Source organism: Corvus hawaiiensis, chromosome 26 (genome assembly GCF_020740725.1).
Source record: "Corvus hawaiiensis isolate bCorHaw1 chromosome 26, bCorHaw1.pri.cur, whole genome shotgun sequence".
Lineage (NCBI taxonomy): Eukaryota > Metazoa > Chordata > Aves > Passeriformes > Corvidae > Corvus > Corvus hawaiiensis.
Window position 1 is genome coordinate 3,881,347 of NC_063238.1, and position 22,591 is coordinate 3,903,937.

Consider the following 22,591-nt stretch of genomic DNA (forward strand, 5'->3'; position numbering starts at 1 on the left):
GACTTGTGTGACAAATGAAATTATTTGTTATCCAACTGGATTCATGGGGATTCTTCAAATACATCTGTATTTAGAGTAAAATTCCATAGATATATTTAAAAAATAGGTATACAATACATACAATGGCAAAACAAAAACACCCCGCAGAACTTAGGCTATTTAATCTTGCTCCATTTTGTTCATACATATCTTTTAACATTAAAAAAATTAGATGAAGGCTACTGCATAGCTCTTCATATCTTTTATGATAGTATTCTGCCTTCCAAAAGTTGCCAGAATCTTTAGATGAAGTTTTAGAATATACAAGAAGAAGAAAAAAACGTAGTTTCCCGAACCTCAGCTGTGACAAGGCAAGAGTAGAAGCATCTTATTTTCTGGAATAATTCACAAGAAACAGATTTTAGAAAGCCACAGTGGGAAATACATTCTAGATACCTAAGAGTTTTTCTGAATAATTTTACAAATGTCACACTTCCTTGGATTCTAGTTTAGGATTTTTCTTCTCTGTTACGCCACAGAAGCAGCTTTTGACTGCTTAATCCTACTTTTCCCCAGACACTTAAAAATTTCTGTGAAATTTTCTACTTGGAACTCTTGGGCGCTTTAGACCTTGACTGTCAGAGTAGCTTCAGTTTCTCATGTAATGTGGGTATGCTGCTGTTACAAGTTCATTTAGCCAAGTGACCCTGAGGCTTTTTTTATTGCCTTTTGTTTGGTATCATCTGCACTATCACTGACATTAATAAAGTCAGTGTACTACCTTTCTTTATTCTGATTTTCCACCTGCAGCCAAGAAGGATCATTTCAGACGATAACCGTAACTCATCTTTATTCTGGTGTTTAAATGTAAGAGAAGTCTTACAGACCCCTCATTTAATTCATTCACTGACCCCCTTCAAACATTAGAATTTATTTTGTCACATGTTAATTAGTTTTCCAGAACAGAGACAAACTAAGTATATGGTTGTAGGTTTGTGTGGCTATTTAAAAGTAATTTAGCTGTTGCAGAAGAGTGACACCATTCATTGCAATCAGAACTGAGGAATCAAAACACAATCAGATACCGAGAGTCCAGACTGTAATAAATACTTGTTTTGTGACTCGGAGCTGCAGGCAACTGTAATGGCTGAATAATTTTATAGTTAGAGGATGAAATACACTCTTCATTTCATAGGAAAAAAAAAATACATGGAAGCACATAAAGGTGAAGACCCAGGATTTGAATAATGTTGCCTTCTCAGTGAGTCATGATGTAAACCTTTCAGCATGCTAAGATATAAATCTGACCTGCTATAACCAGCTTCAAAAATTTCAAACCAACATACTCAATACCTACATTTTATCCAAAGCCATAAAAACTTTAAATATCTATTTAAAAAATATACAGTTAGCTCTGATAAATTTCTTTCTTGATGGTTACTATTTAAACAACTCTAAATATTCTTAGGGTTATTCTAGCACACTTTTTTTTTCCCCCAATAGTCACAGGGTCAGTAGCACCCAAAGATGGTGGTGTTGTGAAGTACAATAACATCGAATATATCTTCACTATTTCTCTGCCTAAAACAGAGTGTAAATTCTTTGGGAACAGGGGATGTCTTTACATGGGTTTATTACTGCATCTCTCTGATAGCTCAGCTATCAGAATGTTCCCTTTTAGTAGATAATTTAGCTTCTGACCTCACTGTTGTTGTCAACTTTCTGCTGACAACTCTTCTGATTTTGCAAGAGTTCTTTTCAGGAATATAGTCATTGGTTAGTGCAAAGGAAGGGGGAATTTATGTGGCATTAATAATTGTTACTAATTTTCAGTGAGGAAGCCCTTGGATCTGTCATAAAATAAAATTTCTATTTGACAGGAAATTCTCTGAAATACCTTATTAAAGTCAGCACCGTAATGAGGAAATTTTACTAAAATTCTATATAGAGATTTGTGCTTAGTCAGCTTCCTGTTGTTCTCTTCCCATCTGGGACATTAACACCAGAGAGCTTGATTTCTTTAAATAATTTTTAGATTTTTTTTTTTTTTTGCGGTGTAATTACTAGAGCAGCAATGTAATGTTCACAGAAACTAAAAGCTCCCAGACCTGATGACTACGATATGACTGTGAAGAACCTAAACTAAACTGGTGATACAAGTTTGATAGGGGTTCTTCCTCCTTTAGAAAGAAGATAGGCTCTGTTTCTCTAAAAAGACTTGGCTTTGCCAATCAATTCATATAAATACCTTTACCCGTAGAGGAAATAAGGGACTCTGGTGTTCATTACTTCTGCTCTCTTGTTTTATTAAATACTGAAGACTTTAATGGAAGTTGAAGGATAATTTTTAATACAATTAAATAACAGTGAAGTAATGATACTATTCATTCCCATAGCTTTGAAATGTAAAGATAATTATTTTCCCAGTTCTCTGTAGAATAAGCATGTATCATTAGCCTTTGATTACAGTGAAGTACAACAAGGTTAAACAAAATTTTCAGAAGTAGAAAAAAATAAGGAAAACCAAGAATAGCGCTCTAATTTTTTGTCATCTTGTTCTGTTCTGTTTTCACAAGATCAGGCTTTATTAAGTTGTCATCTGAAGCACCTTTAACAGGTTATATCCATGAAGAATTTAAATTAGAGGCTTCTAAAGTTTATTTAGGAAATTAACTACCAAGACGGGATATAAAAAGCATTGCACTGATGATGAGTTTTGTCAGGTATACACAATTTTAAGTCCCTGTCATGCTGCTTGCTTGGATGCAAATTTCTTGTGGATTTTCTTCTCATGGCTGGAGTGCTTACCAAAACAAAGCCCAAACTGTCATTATATAGGAGAAATACCTAGGTTGTGGTTCTTAATAAGAACAAGTTTCCTGCTGTTGTAGGGAACCCAAAATGCTGGTAGTGTCCTCTGGTAGCTTTTGCAGTACAAGCCTTACATTTTTCACAAGGCGAAGGAGAGTGATCTCTGATTGATGGCATGCAGGGACAGAGCTCTTGGTTTTTCTTTGGGCCCACTTTTGTTTCCTTGTGTCTGATTATGGGGAGTTGGGCAAAACAGGGATACCCAGCATTTATGGTTTTTTATTCTTTGATAGATTTTACCAGATTTTGTAGACTTCAAGGTGAAATTGCTAGAAGCAAAACAGTCTCCTGGCAAAATTGTATGATAGCTATCCAGTCTAGGCAGCTTTACAAGAAAAATAAGTCTTGCAGTGTTGTTTTGGTTTTTTTAACCCAACCAAACAAAATGCAGCCTTAATATTAAGCTGTATAGCCAGTATACCAAATGGGGTTCCTGAAGTGAGTAAAAAATTACAGTCCTGACATTTCTATTTAGATTTTTCTTTAGGGAGGTCATATTTGGATGAGTTCAAAAGCTGTTTTCATGAGTTTTTTCAGTTTTCTTCTACAGCAAAATTTAGCTATTTTCATCAGGCATCACTGCAAGTTGCCAGGAAAGTGTCAGAATTCTTCTCAGTAAATCAGTTTCTACAAATTTGTCCCAGGTAGAAAAAACATTTGCAAAGAAAATGAGTCTTATGACCAAAGGGAAAAACAGTAACAAATCTAGTGATGGGGAAAGAAAAACAGTGTTCTTGCTAAAGGCTATTTAATTTTATCTTTGTAAATTTTATTATTTATATCCTCTACTGTTTACTGATCTAATCATTGGTAAGAAAAAATGTTTTATGACTTTCAAAATATTTCTGTGGTAGATGAGGATAAAAAGGTTGCTACACTCTATGAAAGATAATTTCTTCTATATTAAAATGTTTTTCTCCCATATTCTTATTGCCTATTTTTCATCTTGTAGGTTAGTGAGCTTTGCAGTCCATGCTTCAATGTCTGTCCAGTTGCACCTTGAACCCTGAAAACAATTGTACAAAATCAGTTCTTCCTACAAGCCCCAAATGCCCACTAGTGAGGCACACTGCCAGAGTGGACCCCAGCCTCCCACGGTGTGACAGATCAGAGCTGCCTCCCTACAAAGCTTCATTCCTACACTTGCTCCCTAAAGCGGAAACACTAAGGAATATTCTGGTTAAATACTAGAGTAATTTCTGGTAGGACTTGAAAATAAAATTGTTATTTTTTCATGAGAGACTGTGCCATGGTAGTTCAATTGTAGGACTGTAAACAAGTAGTGCTCTTCTGGCACTGGCTCCAAATAGATTACAGTTTTGTTACCAGACTGTACATCTTGCTTGCTGGAGGTCTTTAACTCTACTGTTAAAATGCTTGGCACTGTAAGAAGAGGAATACTTGGTACTTCAGTAAACATGTAGACCATGCTTGAAACATCTCCAAGATCTACTCTGAGGTTCAAAGCAAACGCTGCATTCTTAATCAATAAAGGAATTGTGCTGTTGCATTTGCATCTGTCTCTTTGTTGAATAAAGAACTCTTGGGATGATTTTTATTTTGGGAAAGGAATGTTTTAAGAGATTTAGGAGAAATCTTGGTTCAGACAAAGAAGAAAATTAAAAGCTTAGACATTGCTTAGAAAGCATGCATTCTATAAGAACACAAATAAAAGAAAAAATGGCACTTTTTATTGGGATTTGTTATATCTACATCTAACATAACAGACCTGAGTCCAGAGTGTGTTGCAAAACCTCTGCTGCTGGACTGTCTTCTGTCAGAATTGATGTGGGGGGTTTTCTGCAAATTTACACAGTAATCTTTCCATTTTCCATGTGAGCACAAGCCCACACTCAGAACTTGCAGTTCTAGAGCTAGTCAGGCTTCTTGTCCAGGGACTTAGTGAAGGTCACTCAGGATCTGTGTCTATAAGGCACACTAAAATGTGTCACAGATGAGAAGAAGAAATATGGAGACATTTCTGTTCATTTATAAAAGGATTGTGTCTGCAAGCATAATGCCATTAGTTTTCTTTCTGAGATGTTTTCTAAGTAGAGAAATGTCAAAAGGCAAAACCCTGAGGGAACCATTGTGGTATGATTTCTTTTATATTTAAAGATAGTGTTCAGGAGAGGGAGTACACTTGTTAAAAGGGTAGGTGTTTTAATCTGAAGTGAAAAATGGAAGGCATTCTGTAAAAGACTTGAAAACAAATTCATCACTTCACACATTAGGCTATCTAGAGATGAAATTTTGGCACAGTGTTTGAGGATAAATGGCATGTCTTTTTGATCAAAGTTTTTGGAGATTAGCTGAATATTAAATATGTAAATATACTCTCCTCTAACAGGTATGTAATTGGCAAGAATGATCAAAGTATCCTTTCAAATCTCTAGACAGATACTAAGTATGTATTTTCCCGTGTTCTGAATTTTACTTTTTTTTTTTCTTTTTACAAGAGCCTCTTCATCTGCTCTTCTTCAGGAAAAAAAAAAACCACACTGACAAAGAAGACTTCTTTTGAAAAGCTTAAAGAGGAACATTTGCTGTGATATATTGATCTTTGGAAGCAGCTGATAGTGGCAAAGCCCACTCCATCACTTAGGAGTCTGACAACCCTGGAAACAGGCTGGCCAAACTGCATGAATCTGATTTTTGCATTGCTTACATCCCTGTGCTAGCAGCTGTTATCATAGTATTAGCCTTCTGTAGTCCTCATGTAGCCTCTTGAAACTTATATGGGCTTCATGCTCTGAGATTACCTGCCAAATATTTAAAAAAAGAATCATCATCACCTCTCTCTTTCTTTTCATTTTCCACCTGGGGAGAAAATAGCTTGATTAGTTTGGGTGATGGTAGGAAGCTGGAGGAAATCCAGTCATGATTTTTCAATCTGAAGGGTTTATTTCCTTTCATTTCATTCATTTCCATTCAGCTGAAGGTAATGAGGTTATGCAGATCTGATTTCAAAGGGCACAATTTTGAAATGACGGGTTTTGCTTAGGTACATTATAGCTTTAAATTGGTGATTTTGATGAAGTTGCATAAACTAGAGTATAATGCAGTTTCTCCCCCCCCCACCCCCCAGATATGGTGGCTCAGCAGCGAAGACATGCAGTGGTATTTTTTCTTTTTTTTTTACTCTCTCCCCACTAAAGCATACAAGAACAGATCTGCTGAGTAGGAAGTGCTATTTTTACATAATCACTTTTCAAACCATAGCCTCACTGTAGACATTTTGAAGACACCAAACTAAGCATTCTAGCAGTCACTTCTCCTCCAGCTGCAAAACTGCATGTACAAAGCAGTAGTGTAGGTCATTTATTAATTTAATAGCCTCCTCTTTACCTATTCTGCTGTCAACTAGCTGAAGTATTTCCCAAGAAGTGTTCTTCACATTTCTGGGATTAACCATCCAGATATTCCTTGCTTACATACGAACAGCTTATGATTTCAAAAAAGAAATTTTTGAAATTAAGGTATCTAAAAAATAATGTAAATGTGGTTATTTTGTTTTGAAAATTCTTTTTAATTTACTGGGATGCATTGCTATAACATCTGAGCATCTAATTTATTTTCATAATCAGCCCTTTGAGACAGAGAAATGTTGCTGTTATCCTCATCATTCAAATGAGAAGTGTTTTGCTTAAAGCTGTCCAGGACCTGCATAAAAGAGAAGGGAGATAAAACCATCTTTCACATTTCAATCTGAATTGTTCAGATGCTAATGAAATAGCAAACATGATTAAAGTACTTGTTTACAAGTTGATACAGAGGCGTCTCTTCCTTGACCATGCAAGTGACTTCCATTTAGCTCGCTCTTTTTTTGACTCCCTCCAGCTGCTGCCATTGACCTGCACTTTTTATTCTTTGCACCAGTGTTAGGGGCAACATATTTTTCCCCATGTCATTGAGGCTAAATTTCTCTTTTTTCCAGGCTCTGCTATAATCTGGGATGACTCTTAGCAAGTCCTTTCTATCTATTGTTTATCAAAAAGAAAAAGTGTTAAATGAAAGACAGACAAAGCCACCACAAACACATTCATAAATCATAGATCCAATAAGCATGTAGTAACCACAATGATTCAAAACATTCATTGAAAGGCAACCTTTTGGCCAGAGAGCATATCTTTTCAGTAAGTTAATTACTGCTTAAGATATGGATGCATACATAATCTTTCTTTATAATTTCTGCAGAAGTTTTTACGTAAGAACGTCTGCTCACATGTGGCAAATTAACCTCTTTGCATGCCAGCTGGGTTACACGTGTTTGTGATATACAGCTGACATTAAAAAAAAAAAGTGCCAGCAAAAGTAGTAAGAAATAGAAGGTGTTTTGAAAAGATTTCTGCCACCCATTCCTTCCAATGAAGTAGAAGAGGGTTTTTTTAATGCTGGAGAGCAGACTCCTTGACTTTGATAGCTCAAATTTCAGAGCACCTGTGTAAGGTTTTATAGCACCATAGCAAGGGACTGCAGGGCCCATATCCAGAAATGGGCTTTGAGCCAAGTTCTAGTTAAGTGACTTACAGGCTTTGTGGGTAGAAATCACAGTGTACTTCAACTCAAAACACTTTTTATTTGTGTTAAGAGACTTTCACATCTCAAATATTGTCCTTATTAACCTTACAGTTTGAATTAATATTGCCCCATAGTTTCCAATTAATATATATTCTGCCTATCAGAACATCTGCTTTCCAGACAAATTAGCCCTTGCTTCCTGGCACAGTCCTTCCTGTTCATAGAGCAGCCTAGGTGATGCCAAAAGTTGAGATCATTTTAGGCTTGGCTGGACAAGGACTTCTCTCATCTGTGACCAACAAAGTGTCTTGCTGAGTTCTGAAACAACCAGAAGGAAAATGTACAGAAAGTGTCAGTGAGTCGTTTGTGTACATGCCTCTGGGCATTTATCCTTCTCTTGGAAAGGCATTTTCCCTCTCATCCACTGAAGCAGAACAAAATAATATTTTAATTTTAGGACTGAACTTATATGTAAACATTGTACTTTCAAATTGTAGAATTCTGATATAGACATTACTATAAGCCAGTAATTGGCTATGCCAGTATTCAGATAAGGAAGCGAACTCACACTGGATGAACAGGCAAGTGAGTGCATCCTACTCTGTAATGATATTCTGAAAATCACCTTGAAAATGATCCAATGGGCTTCTGCTATCCAAGGAATAGTTATAAGTCACTGCACACGCCAGCCTTGTAAACACACAAATAATTACCATGTTTAAATTCTGACATCTAAAGTTAGGTACTCATCTACAAACCTGAAAAGCTGGATGCTTTGCATAATATGAAGATCATTGGCTGCTATATTCTTTACATCCTTGTGTAAAAATAAGTGTTCTGCTGAAGAAAATACTTTCTGGTCTTACTATGTGATGATTTATCCACAGTTTAGATTTTTTCTTTTCTTACGTAACAAAGTTTAATCAATGACCTCAATGACAATTCAGTGTTTTTGTAAAAAGAAATGTATTATTTTACATAATTTATTCAATAATCTTTCGTTTTATTGCATTTCAGAAATATAGATGATTCCAAACTTTGTCTGATAGGTTGAATTTATAAAAAAGATCGTTTAATCATATTTCTTTCTTTTGTTTTTTTAAGAACAGTCTAGAAAATTGCTAGTATGCTCCACTGAAGAAGTGGCTATTAGAGTATCTGGTAACATATAAAAGATATAATTATGCATTGCTACATTAATATGTGAAGTCTCCTGTTGTATTGCTTTCCCTGAAGACCCTATTGCTACCTGAAGAACAGAAATGCAATAATATTATGAAGTTGCAAGTCATTACTTGGTAAAAAAAGAGTTTGTGAGATAACTTAGTTTTGAATCTCGAGATGGACAATAAAGTTGTTTTCTTGTGTGAAGCTAAGGGATCATTACAAGTGCTGCTAAAATTATCAGACTTTGAAAAAAAGAATGCAAACATTAAGGCAATTGCCATGAAAAGCTGCACAAAAGCATGAGAAATGCTGTTTTCTTTGTCTTTTCCATGGTCATTTTCTTTCAGTTTTAGCGACATTATTCATTCTGCTTGATTTATAGAAAATCAGAATTTATAGGTATCAATTTAGAGGCTGTCTACATGTTAAGCTCTTTGAGATGGAAAAAAATGTTCAGAATCCTTTTATAAGATTTCAGACTTGTAAAATGAAAGCATATTTTTCTAATAAAATTTTTAAAGGACAAATGTACTTCCAGCTGTGCCGTATTTCTATAACTAATGATATGCAAAAGGCTGGCTCCTCAGCTGATGAAATTCAGTATTACTTGATGCTAGTAAAGCAAAATCCACATAAACATATGGCTCACTAAGTAGAAAAAATCTGCAGTGTGTTAGCTAAGCACTAGGAGAAATGAAACCTAAAACTATGCAATTAATAGGTGAAAAATCAAAATCATCTTAAGTTTTTCCTCATATTCATCTGTTTTGAAGGGAAAATATGTCTTTGGTTCTAATTGTTTATTTTCCCTCTTTGTTTACAAGTGAGAACTAATTAATTTACTATTTTTCCCAGTAAAGGAGCTACTGGAATGAAAGAGCAGTTGAGAAATACCTGGTAGACGCTGCGCTTGGGATAGTTCAGTTTGCAGTAAGCTTTTGATTAGTAGTATGAAATGTCCAACATCCTAAGAAGACTAGAGCAATAATTTCCCGTCGCTTTCCAATTGTTTACCGATCTGCATTTTATTGCGGCATGGAATGCCCTCTGGTGGCGCACAAGCTTTATGGCAAGTCAAAGTACTGGAAAAACGGGAATCATCAGTTGGATGTGCAGCCTCTCTTCTGCTCTGATTTGCAGCTCAGTGACAGAGCTTTTCCAGCGACCTGCAGTTGTGATAACTTTTGGCAAGTGGCTGAGGTTAGTGGTGAGGCTTTATTCAGAGCTGCTTCAAAGAGCTACAAAGCTCCTGCAGCCCTGCCGTGAGTGAGCGGTACTGCCCTTGGAAGAGGCAAGAATCCTGCTAGTGCTGATGCAGAGTTAAGTCAGATACTACTCCTAATTCCTCTACCATAGGACTAGAAATAAAACACATATCTTATTCAGAATTTATTCCTGTGTATCTTTATTGAACACAGAGGACTATATAGCAAAGAAAGAATTTACCCTGGTAATAAGCACAGGGGCCTGTCTTTAGCATTTTTTCAAAGTTCATCTCAGCCTGGAGCATAGAAGTTGAACAGTTCTGTTGCTGTCAGAGATAAAAATGTATAAAATTATTTTTAAAAGAGTTTTAAAATTACTTTCTTAATCTTATTAATGTTTTATATACCTAATACATTTTCTTAAAATCACCTGTTGTGAATATACTTCAGTCTTTTTTTAGCACAATTATTGGAACCAGATGGTGTAAATATTTTCTTTACCCCAACAGGTAAACACATAGGAAGAAGAGTAATCTACCTTGTGTTTTGTGAAGATCTTAATTTTTTTTAGGAGATGAAAAGATGATTGAAAAGATGATGAATAGAGAAGGGATATAGGCAATCTCTTTCCCTATCTTCCCCCTCACACTCCCCTCCAAACCTATCTTTTGTCTCACTTTGAAAAACTGTAACTAAAAATAGTCATGGAAAAAGTAAAGAAAAATATATTAAGTGGAAATGGACTTCCAAAAGACAGTAGATTTTTTGCTCTATCTATCAAAATGATAGCATTTTGAGACATACTTGCTAGATGAATGGATAATTTTTCTTGACCTGAGTTGTTAAATATGGAATTTATATATAGCATTATAAATCTACTGGCTTTCTAATGTTCTATGGCAAAGACCTTTCAACCTTTACACCCAAGGCAAAGCACCAAGTATTAGCAAGACATAGAAAGAGGAAGAAAAGAGCCCCCAACATTTATAACTTACACGATTCCAGCAGGAAGGAAAGAAGCATGGACGCATGAGGCTCTTTAAAAATTCAGATATTCTGTTTTGTTCCACTCCAGCTGTATTTAAATCCTACTGCTGCTGAAAGGTGTTGAGATTATTCAACATAAACTGATCTAGACATTAAAGAAATTTTTGCCTTTGGTTAGATTGTTAGTGACAGTGTTGTGGGTTGCAAAGGGCTGATTGTGAAATCAGGCGAACAACAATAATTCAGAAAGTTCATTTTAACATGACAGAGCTGACTGGAGGCTCATTATAAATACCAGTTCCATATGAAGAAAGGCAGAAGGGAATTGACATCAGTGTTTTTATTCCTGGAGGTGACAGACACACACACAAAGTGAAAATAAACAACGAATAAATAAGAGCAATTCTTGCTTTGTAGAAGGTCAAGCTTGTTTCATGCAAAATTTTGATTTAAAATTGTTTAAAAACCTCACAACATTCTGGGTGCTTCAACTTTTACATCACTTTGACTGAATACCATTCCATATATTCAGAGAACAATCTTATTTCAGATCACTTCTGTTACTGTGAGTATTCTGCTCATGTCTTCTAAGATCTCTCGAAGAAATTCCTGTGAAGGCCCAATTTTGGCATTTAACCTGAGATATGTCAACTGGCTGAGAAAACTACGGTCCATTTTTAAGTGCCTGACTGTACTTCAATTTTTAGTCTTAAGGTAGCTCTCTGCCAGAGCAGTAAGTGTAGCTTGCCCCTTACAGCACATCTTAGGTATTTTAGGGGAGGCACCAGTTCAGTCTGACTGCTCTGAACTGAGTAAAAACTGCATAGCCTATAAGATGAAGACAAGACAGACAGGATACCATTTCAGAGCCAACACAAGTATGTTCTCACCACTGCATGTTCTCTACACAGGGCAACTGGACAGTTATTCGATGCTGGCACAGCAACACTGGATGATGTGTTCTTCCTCCTGAAAGCATTCAGTGGTTTTGTAAATGTATAAACATCAAGAAAAAAATGTACTGTACTGAATGATCCATCTAGCACATTCCCAAGCCATTAACTCTGGTTATTTGTGGGGATGAAGACAGGAGGATCTAGAACTTCCTACCTGGGAAGTGTAAAACTTGTCAAGAGATGTATTTGAAGGTGTTCAGTATTACCTATGGCAGGCATGAGGCCCCAGAAATCAAAGGCATGTCTTCTACAGTTACGTGGATGCCATTTGGCATGGCAATTTGAGGACAATCTGGAAACTCAGGAAGCTACTGGGATAGCAGAACAGTGACAGACTGACTCTATGGTAAATCCTTTAGTCAAAGGCAATCCTAATAAGCCCTGAAGAGACTAACTCAGAAAAGGTTAGGGGAAACAGAAACTCATGGCACACATTAAAGTTGAAATGAGTAATTGTCATGTGGATTCTATTTTGTGGCTTACCAGCTTCTCAGGTTTGGAACAGAGCATTTATTTTTTGAAAAAGCTGGTTGCATTTATAGGGCATTCTGTCCCTGGATAATTTTATTGACAACAGGTATGCAGTTAAATCTGCAATTTCTCAGACAGTACTGTATTGATTACCTTTCACCTTATATTGTATACTCCTTAAAGATCAAATCACCTAGAGTACATTAAGAAGTAAACTAACTTTTAATTGAGTGCCTTTTTATTATACTGCGTAGTTTAGATTAGTGGCACGTCAGTGTGTGGAGTGGTTTTACAGCTTCCTCTATTACTGTGCTTCCATAATAACCGTAATAACTAGAGGAATAATAACTACAGGAAGGGAAGCTGAGGCCTTACAAAAAAAAAAAAAAAAAAGGAAATAAGTAAATCAGCTTAGATAGCTATTCACTGTCCAGAGAACTTAATTGACTAAAATATGATTAAGTTTATGGAGTGAGGTCAGACATTAGTGTAACGATAGATATTTGTTTAAAACAAAATAGTGTGCAAATCAAATCTGTGAAACAAGGAGAAATGAGGTGCAAATTTCCCTGAATCACTACTGGACAAAACCAAAGTACAACATGACAAAAATTACAGGTGAATGCAAAAAAAAATCAAAAAAAACCAAAAAACAAAACAAAACAAAAAAAAAAGATGGGGAAAATGTCCACAAATAAAAATCAGACTTATCTTAAAACAGATTAATATCAACCAGGCCAAAAGTGGTATGAGAGGAAAAGTAGAACTATGTATGGTGCTCTATATGGTGAGTTGTACTTTAATCACAAAATCTGAAGTGTAGGAAGAGAATATCCATGTCAGTGATTGATTGTTTTTATTGCTGCCAAGTCCTACCCTATGCCCCATCCATGTTTGTTTTCTCTTCATCTAGTTTTCCTGACCTATCTCATCTCATATTCTGTGGGAAGCAATGACCTTTGCAAGGCTCTCAGTTCATCACAAGAGGAGAGGAGACACAAGAATTGCCAACACCTTAATCAAGGTATTGATCCACAAGTGATCTGCAGGAGGATGTGTTTTGGCCAGGGTTAAACTTCCAGTTTATGCAGCATCCTCAGACCAATGCTATATTCATGTGACACCTTATCTACCCAGGACCTCAATAAAGGTGCAGTAAGTGTTCTCAGTCTGTCTTTCAGGTATGATGTTTCTTCTTCAGCCACTAACTGTACTAGGTCCCAGCAGGTGACAGCATGGAGGAGGAAGATGAATAATTTGGATTCTGCTGCCATGGACTGACTTATCTCTGACTTATCTGTGAAACAACTGATGTGCCCTCCCAGAGATGTAGCCAGCAGCCCCCGCTCCAGGACGCTTCCTAACACGAGGCCTCTGCCTCCTCCACCTCCTGTGAGCATCAGCTTTGTCAACATGCAGTCCAGCACTCCCCCAGCTGATTATTGGTAAAATGATTGACTATGCATTAATCCCCAGAGAATTTGCTTATGCAGTTCATCATGTTGCAAATTATTTTTAATCTCTCTTAGTCGCTTCTGGGCAGATTAATCACAAAAGCAGAACTGCAAAACTTACTGTTCCACTTGTGCTTCTTTGTTGTTCCTCATCTGCTTGGCTCTGCGTAAACAGCACATGCTGATGAACATATGGCTCAGGCAGAGTGAGACTAGAAGGTGGGAGAACACCCCAGCAGAGCAAAGTGCTTCTTCCACTGGAATCATCATAGAACCACAGAATGGTTTGGGTTGGGAGGGACCTTAAAGATCCACTACTTCCAAACCCTCTGCCACCTTTCAATAGACCAGGTTGCTCACAGCCCTATCCAGCCCAGTCTTGAACACTTCCAGGGATGGGGCATCAGCAGCTTCTCTAGGCAACTTGTTCCAGTGCCTCACCACCCTCACAGTAGAGAATTTCCTCCTGATACCTCACCTAAACCTACTTTCAGTTTAAAGCTCTTGTCCCTTCTTCTGTCCTTCCATTCTCCTTGTAAGAAGTGCCTCTCCAGGTCTCTTGCAGACCCCCCTGTAGGTACTGAAAGGCCACAACCGTCTCTCTGGAGCTAATTGAGCCTCAGAAGAACAAAATTCCTAACTAATTTACCAACAGTCAGAAAATATTTTATTTCCTTTTGTATCAAATTATTTACTTTGTTTGTTTACTTGTTTTGTTTGTTTGAAAAGTTAACAAGTAGTACAGATAATAGACTAAGGCTCCTACCTGGCAGCATTTTTTACCCTATGCACAGGCTGGCTGAGTGGCTCAGAGATTCCCTTTTGGTGTCTTACATCCTGTACAAGCTGCCCCTGGTACCCCAGCAGTCCCAATGGTTCTGTCTTGTGTTGGCTTGGAAGTTGTGCCCTGACACCCCTCTGCTCCAACCACACTATGTACAAGGCACCAGTGAACAGCCGCATCGGGACCCTGACAAAAATACAAAACTCACACTGATATTTTTTCAGCCAGATCAGCAGGCTGGAGACATTAGCTTCATTACAAGACCACTAGGTGGCAATTTAGTAGCCCTGTTTTAAATGTTTAATATATTTAATTTCTTTATTGCTCTAGATACCAGCTTGAGGAATGACATATTTAATAGAATTCTGGAAAACCTGTACTGTTTGTTCCTGCCAAATATATTGAAGTCTTTCTGCTTATCATACCTCTCCCAGACATTCATTATGTCATCAGTGAATGCCTCTGAGCACTCAGTGAACACCTCTGGCCAGGTGGCAGGAAAGGTAATTATTGATTATCAAGAAAAAATAAGGGTCCTTCTAGCTCTTTAATACATACTTGGTGCAGCTAAGGCTGTATAGGAGTTGCAGCTGTGTATGCCATGAGGAGATTGACCCTGTCCTCAGCCACAGCTATAGGACCATGACATAACTATGTACATACACTGAAGGTGAATTTCTGTGGCAGCACACCAAAGGCAACAGGGGAGCTACTGTGGCCTTCATCTGTATCTGCCAAATGTGTTTGCAGTGGCCCCACAATCCCCTCGCCTTGATAACCATAGATCAGAAAGATGATGTGAACCATTTTCCTAGAGATTCAAAGTTCTTTTCCTAATTAACAACTATTGTATGGTTGTGAGAGGATAGGATTGCTACAGAAAGCATTTCAGGTCTGGAAGATTTAGGACTGGCATCTAAACAGAGAGAGAGGAGGTGAACAACTCAAGTATATGCATATGTGAATGTGTACAGTTATTTTCATTGCAAATACTATGTAATTGATAGAAAAAACACCACGAGGCATATACCAAAACCCATACAAAAGCTACATACGAGAGAAATGTTTTGATCTCATACCCCTTCACCTTTGGGATAATGTTTATTTTTTTGCCCCCTTGTTCAGTGTTGAGAGTCTTTATGGATTTTACTTAGCAGTGAAGTGATGCTGAAATAACTGATCCCAGAAGTTTTGTGAAAACTATTCATAGTAGCGCCCACAGTTAATGATTCAAAAAGGAGGCTTACAAAGTATTTTTTCCCAGTGATCTCAAGTGACACCACACAAAAGTGGTGAGCTTTTGATGCGCTGACATTTGTTCCCGGGAAAAAAAAGAGCAATAGCATATTGTAAAATTTCAGCCTTCAGATGCTAAAAATAGGAGGAAATGAAAGAAAAGAATTGCTTGAAGTCAGAAACCAACATAACAATATGTAGTGCTTCTGTAGCCTCAAAGCAGGCTGACTCAGAAGCTAATGTTTTGGTGGAAAAGGTCAAGAAGAAAATGGTTTATGATTCTCAGTGATCTCTATATTAAGTGACTCTTAGGTTTCCAATTACTGAGCTGCTACCAGATAAAAAAAAAAATTCAACCCGTCTGTTAATAGCAGAAAATATTGCAAATGACTGCAGCTTAAAGTTGCAGGGTGTGGGGAGGGGGGACAAAAGAGATAACATGGATGAAACATAAAGAAAGGTTTTGTGAAGAGTGCTTCAATCCAGACGAAAATAGAACAAAGGATTCTCCCAGATAACACAGTAAAGAGGAACCAAATTGATCAATAAATAACTGCATTAATAATAGGAAGATTGATACCACTTTAGAATTTCTTTTTTTCTATGTTTCCTTTCAACTGTGGTTTTAATTTTTAAAGGATCTGAAAAAGGGATTTCTCACTTATCTTAACATTAAAAGGAGTCAGCTGAAGTGGGGGCAGGGGGAGGAAGGGAAGGTAGCTGTTTCCAAACCAGCTAGGAGAAAGGAAAACTTATTTCTACTTTTATGTACAGCTTGGAAACTGCACTAATTTTTATCAATAATGAATATGAAGGGGAAAATAGGAAAACAAATCCCAGGATTTATTGGGGTAAGAGGGTTTGAGCATCTCATCAATATATGAGTATCTGAAGGGAGAGTGACAAGAGGATGGAGCCAGGCTCTTCTCAGTGATGCCAAGCAATAGGACAAGAGACAATGGACAGAAACTGATGCTCAGGAATTTCCACCTGAGTATGAGGAAGAACTTCTTTACTGTGAGAGTTACCATGCAATGAAACAGATTGCCCAGAGAGGTTGTGGAATTTCCCTCACTGAACATACTCAAGAACCATCTGCACACAATCCTGTGCCATGTGCTCTAGAATGAGCCTGCTTGAGCAGGGAGGTTGGACCTGCTGACCCACTGTGGTCCCTTCCAACCTGACCCATTCTGTGATTCTGTGAATACATTAGAAACTGAAGAACATCTTAGGTTTCCCAAGTTGTGGGTGGTTTTTTTTTTTTTGGATAGCTCAAGACCATAAAAGTTGTGAGAGTGGTGCTGTTGCTTTTCATGCAGTGACTGATGAACAGCTGCTGGTTTTGTGTTTGCTCCCAGCCCTCGGCCTGTGTTACCTGCTGGAAATCCCAGTGCCATCAGCTGAAGGAGGGAGTTTACCAAAAGGTATTGAAGTACCAGAACATGCTGTGGTCTTGTAGCAGTAAGAGAAGGGGAGGTGGCTTTAAATTGCAAGAGAGTAGGTTTAGATTAGGTTCAGGAAGAAACTCCTGAATGTGAGGATGGTGAGACACTGGAATAGGTTGCCCATCTTCTCCCAGAGAAGCTGTGGATGCCCCATCCCCGGGAGTGTTCAAGACCAGGTTGGATGAGGTTTTGAGCAACCTGGTCTAATGGAGTGTGTCCCTGCCCATGGCAAGGGGTTTGGAACCAGATGATCTTTAAGGTCCCTTCCAACCCAAACCATTCCATGATTCTATGATCTCCCACAGTTTTATTGAGTAACAGGTAGAGGGAAGCTGAATAGAGGCTCCAGAGCTCTCTGGCAAAGCCGTTCCTTATTTGACCCTGCTTCTTCACATTAAATAGTTGTTAATTACACTGGTAAAAGCTCATGTTTGAAAATTTTCTGGGAAAAACTCAACTACAAGCACAGAAAATATTTTTGCTTGTTAATTTCCCATGTGCAAACTAAGAAACTTCATGTTCAGTCATAAGTAGTAGCAGTAGGAAACTACTTTCTATATAAAAGTCCAGAGAGAATTTTTCTCTCTTTCAGAGAGAAAAATTATTTTAGAATACTCCAGAGAGTATTCTAAAAATAAACATTTTCTTTAACCTTAAGAAACAGTATGGAGATTTTATTTTAATCAAATAGGTGGATTTTGATTCCTGGCAGCCATTTCTTTCTTTATCAACAGTTAAAACAATTTCATAATACTTTCTTTTTGAGAAAGTAATAATTTTATGAACACTTTTTTTTTCCCCCTTTAAGCTAAGACAAATTAATGTATGTGGGCATTTCAACACATCTGGATTTAAAGCACCCATTTTTTTATTATTTTTTTAAACAGGGATTACTGTGTTACTTGTTACCTCTATTTATTTTTTCCTTTAAACCAAAAACAAGTAACCAACCAATAACCTCTTCCATTCCATTTTTGAAACTCATAAAAAAAATCCCTCAGATGCACTGTTATCTAAATAACATACTTAAAACCTGAATTATGAATAGAAATTAAAGGCTATAGAGTAATTTTTCCCTCATTTTTGTGAATTATACCAGTTGTCTTCCTACTTTATAGCTGTCTTTTATCTTACAGCAGTGACACCCCCATCTGACTTATGATCTCTCCACAGGATGTCATTGAGTGACACAATAGAGTTAATGAATTGGTCTTTCACCTCCAAAAACCTGATCTAAATGCTAGCCTGAGATAATGAGCATGATGGAGTTCAGTAATGTCAGCAGAGTATTAACTTCTGTTTAAAGGAAGAATGAGCACTGGCAGGAAAATGGATTTTAAGAGAGATTTGGAGCAATTGCACCTGCATGCATTATGGCAACTCTAGCCTTCCTTCATTAGAGTCATATTCACATTATCCCTTTGCTATTTGAATAGAATTTGGCAGAGGTTTGTCTGCAGAGTGTATCATTTGTCAGGGATCTTTCTAGATATTTAAGTTCCCTGCCATTCTAGTATCTGAGCACTATGCCTGCAGTACCTGGTGGTTCAATGTCACAATACATCTCTGCGGAGAATCAGAGAGGACCACTTGACCAGTCAAGGGTAATATATTTTATCACAGACATGCACAATGGTAACATATTTCAGGGGAAAAAAAGCCCCAAAACACTATCTAGGAAGCACTGGGTTAACTGCAGAAGTCAGCAGGACTGACAGAGTATCTGTTTTTCCATCACAGAAAGGCCAAATATAGTGTACTTCACTGAGGATCGCTATTCCTGCTGGAGGTGGATTACTGGGATGTCCTGGAGGCCTTCAGAGGTAACTACAGAGCATCTACAAAGGTAACCCCTTTGCACATTTTTGGAGAGACTTGAAAGAGGTCAGCAACGACTTTCCAAGCACTTCATCATTCACAGACATAGCGCAAACTGTCAAACCATTTGGCCAAAGACAAAAAAAGTCTTCAAGTTTGTTGGCATATTTGCACCATCTTTCCAGCTCTTCCTCTTTGTTGTTTCAGACAAATCCCACTTGCACTCTCAAAAGGTCTCAGCCTAAAGTGGGAAGCATCTCCCATGCTTCTCCCAAGTGCTTGACAGGTTTGTAGCTCTGCTAGTTCAGTGATGTCATTACTTATCTTAAGGCTACTTCAGAAAGTATGATAAGTGATATAAACACATTCATGTGACCACACCAAGTGCCTTTGCCCACTTCCAAGCTTCCACAGGCTCTTCAAAACAATGGAAATGGTCTAGCTGTCTTGTCAGCTAAGAGAATATTTCTTTGCAAAGTGATAGATTGCAGAAAGAGCAGCTGGCTGCCAGTGAGCCATAGAGAGGCTGCCACTCCCTAGCTGCAGCTTCATCAAAAAATCAAACCAAAGAAGAAAATTCCAAGCAGCAAACCCCAGAACTCACCACCAGCAAGACTAAGTCCAAAACAAGTAAAACCTTAACACAACAGCAACGGCAGAAGCTATCCCTTCCCCACATTTATCCCCACTGAATTTCTTTCCCTGTGTATGTCCTGTGTCTTTGGGAGAGAGCTGGTGATCTTCCTAACTGCTCCTCAAAACTGTAAGGGAGAACAAGGTTCTCAGAGTAGCTGTGCTGTTACCCTAACTGATTTATTTCCCTCACACAACAAAATTCAAGCTTTTACCTCAAAAAAAAAAAAATCAACAACAACAAAACCAAACCAAAAACAACCAACTAAACAAACCCCACCAAACCCTCAAACCCCAACCCAACCTAACCCAGACCAAACCAAAAAAAAGAAGCATAAATCAGGTATTTGCAAACTAACCACTGAAAATTTTCAAAGGAATAGAACCCTGAATAACCAAAAGAAACAAGGATTTTGGAAGAGTGAAATAGTTGGTACCATCATGTGTACACAGAAAACACCACCTTTACCTCTTAGCCAAATAAGCTTTACTTTTTTCTGAGTGGCAGCAGCATCTGAGTAACTTGTTCCCTGCACAGTCGTTGGCTCCTCACACTCTTACACAGACTGACATTTATGCAATCACCAGTTCTGTATCTCTCTGACTTCAGGCTTCCAATCTCAGCAAAATTTCTCTATTGATTACAGCAGACAGACTGTAAACAGTTTACAGGCTGGTATTCTGTTAGCTTAACCATTACCATCTTTTTTACTTTCTTCTTGGTTTTATGGTTGGTTTGGGTTGTTTGTTTTTCCTTCACAGCTTGTGATTCACCCCTAATTACAGTCCATAGACAGCTTTAATATACCTTTGTCCTTCTCTTGTGCTCTCCTGCCTTCCCCTCCAAAGCTGCCTGCAATTCCCACCAGAAGGCTGGTTCAGACCCTCACTGTTCACATGTTTATACCCAAGTTTATCTGAGCACAGACTATGCCTGTCTCTGATCAAAGGTTAATTTTAAACTTAAGCAGATGTCTGCCTCCAGAGTTTACATAGTTTATATACTTAGAAGACAAATGTTCTCTTGGCTTTTGTTATTCTATGTTAAACAAGCCAAATTCTTTTTGGGTATGACCTTCAGGGAGCAGGCAGTGCTGTTTGTGCTCAGTCAGTGCCAGGAGCCAGCTGAACCACAGCAAACCTGTGCCTGAAGCGAGGCAGGTCTGTGTGTGTGGATACCTGCTCAGTGCTACACTTACAGTATTTAGTCCTGCCCCTCAGGGCTTGTCTCAGCAGCAAGGATCAGCCCACATCCACCAGCTATATTATTTTCAGTCCTGGATGGCTTTGCTTTGGTCAGAATACAAGTGGAGAAAATGCATCTGGCTGTGTGAAGCAGAACCTCAGTCTCTCCCCAGACATGGTCCCCAGTCACACAGTTTAACAAGAAGTTTTCTCAAACACAGCTCTTAAACAGATGAGCTCTCTTCTATTCATGGAACATTGTTCTGAAGACCATGTCCTTACACCTGGTAAAGCTGAGCTGGTTTCCAATAGGTTTGAAGATTTTATTTGGGTTTGGGGTTTTTTTAGCCGCGGCCCAGAGCTGTAGGGCTTGGTATAGATGACTTGTCCTGGTAGTATGACCTAGGACTTGCTCCAGATGGCATGAACAGAGCACTCAGCAGGGCACTGATGTGTCAAAATGCTGAGTAGGTGCCACTGAAATGCTGAATGAGGCACATAAGAAATGTCCCCTGCACCAGGAACTTGGTATCATGTGTGGGACATGCAGACATGAAAACTTCGAGACCTTCAGAGCCTGACATGAGCACAGCCCACGAAACTCTGCTTTAGAGTGCACATGGGTGGGGGAGAGGAGGAATGTAATGATGCTTGGAAAGGAGTTATCTTTGCTTTTTCTGCCTGCCTATTCACTCCATTTGTTCTGTGCTCCAGCTGAGAAGGAATCTCTTAGATGTACCAGTACATACTGTCATGGCACATTTGCTCAGTTACATTAAGCTTTGTTGTAATTTTGTATCATCTTAGATATATTTTTAATTTTTTTTTTTTTTTTTAATTTTAGTTTTAAAGATGCATTATTATAAGGTTTAGAGGAAATTTAGGCTATATGGGGAGTATATCAGTATATCAGAAGTTTGTCAGTTAATTTCTTTTAAAAGTGTGTGGCAGGTCTGTGGAAAGGAAGTTTCTTTGCCCTGTCCTAGCTTCACACACTAGGTCTTCCTCTGCCTTCTGGAGTTGCCACCTTCCCCAGAAATTCATGGACATGATCAGAGAAGGGAGGATTCAAAACTGAAGAGCAGGGCAGACAGAAGGATAAATGGAAGATCCAACAAGGAAATAGCACAGCAAACATGGGTGGGTGGTTCCTGAAGAGAACAACATCAAAATCGCAGCCAAAACAGGAGATGAGCTAAAAAATCACCCTTCCCCAAGGTTTGAAAGAGGGCAGTGTGGGCACTTGGAAAGTGAGTTTGAAATCCAGATTGGACGTGAAGGCTGCTTCTGCTGCGATACTTGGAACATCCTCAAATTACCTTCTGTCTTCCCTTTTAGTTTTGAAGTTTCTCATATTTAAAAGTATGCTCTTCTAGTGTCTGTTCAGAAATAAACTGGCTTCTAAATACATGTATATAAAACCCCTTTATTATTCTGAGAGTGGTTACTTCCCAGAAAGAAATTTATACAGATCTCCCTTATGTTGTGGCATATTCAGGATGAGCATCTAAACAGTTTCAAAATATATCTCCAGTCCTTCTTGGTGGCAGTCACTGCAGCCTTTCACTGTGCTCCAGAAGGAGGGAACAGGTTCAGGTTCTGCAGCTTCACCCTGCTGCTTGTTTTGCTGAAGTTGGTTGACTGTAGAAACTGAGCAGACAACAACTTAGAGTGGATTTGTTTATGCCTTCCTTCTATCTGAGCATTGTATATTCACAACTGGATTTCAAAATGTAGCTGTCCAGGGTGTCTCATGTCTGAATATGTTCAGAACAAAATAAGAAATGGCAGAGCCACATTTAACACGGTGCTGTGGTCAGGTTAATAAGTCTTGCAAGCTTTCCAAATAGTGTGGTGTTGTACTTGAGGTGGACTT

The 22,591-nt window shown here is 38.1% G+C and overlaps 1 long non-coding RNA gene across 1 annotated transcript; it reads left to right on the forward strand.

Moving 5' to 3' along the window:
- Positions 1 to 16,532: 16,532 nt before the first annotated feature.
- Positions 16,533 to 18,401, forward strand: LOC125317402. Its single transcript, XR_007200057.1, has 3 exons — positions 16,533 to 16,648; positions 16,877 to 16,885; positions 18,390 to 18,401. It is a non-coding gene; the product is annotated as an uncharacterized LOC125317402 (long non-coding RNA).
- The last annotated feature ends 4,190 nt before the right edge of the window (positions 18,402 to 22,591 follow it).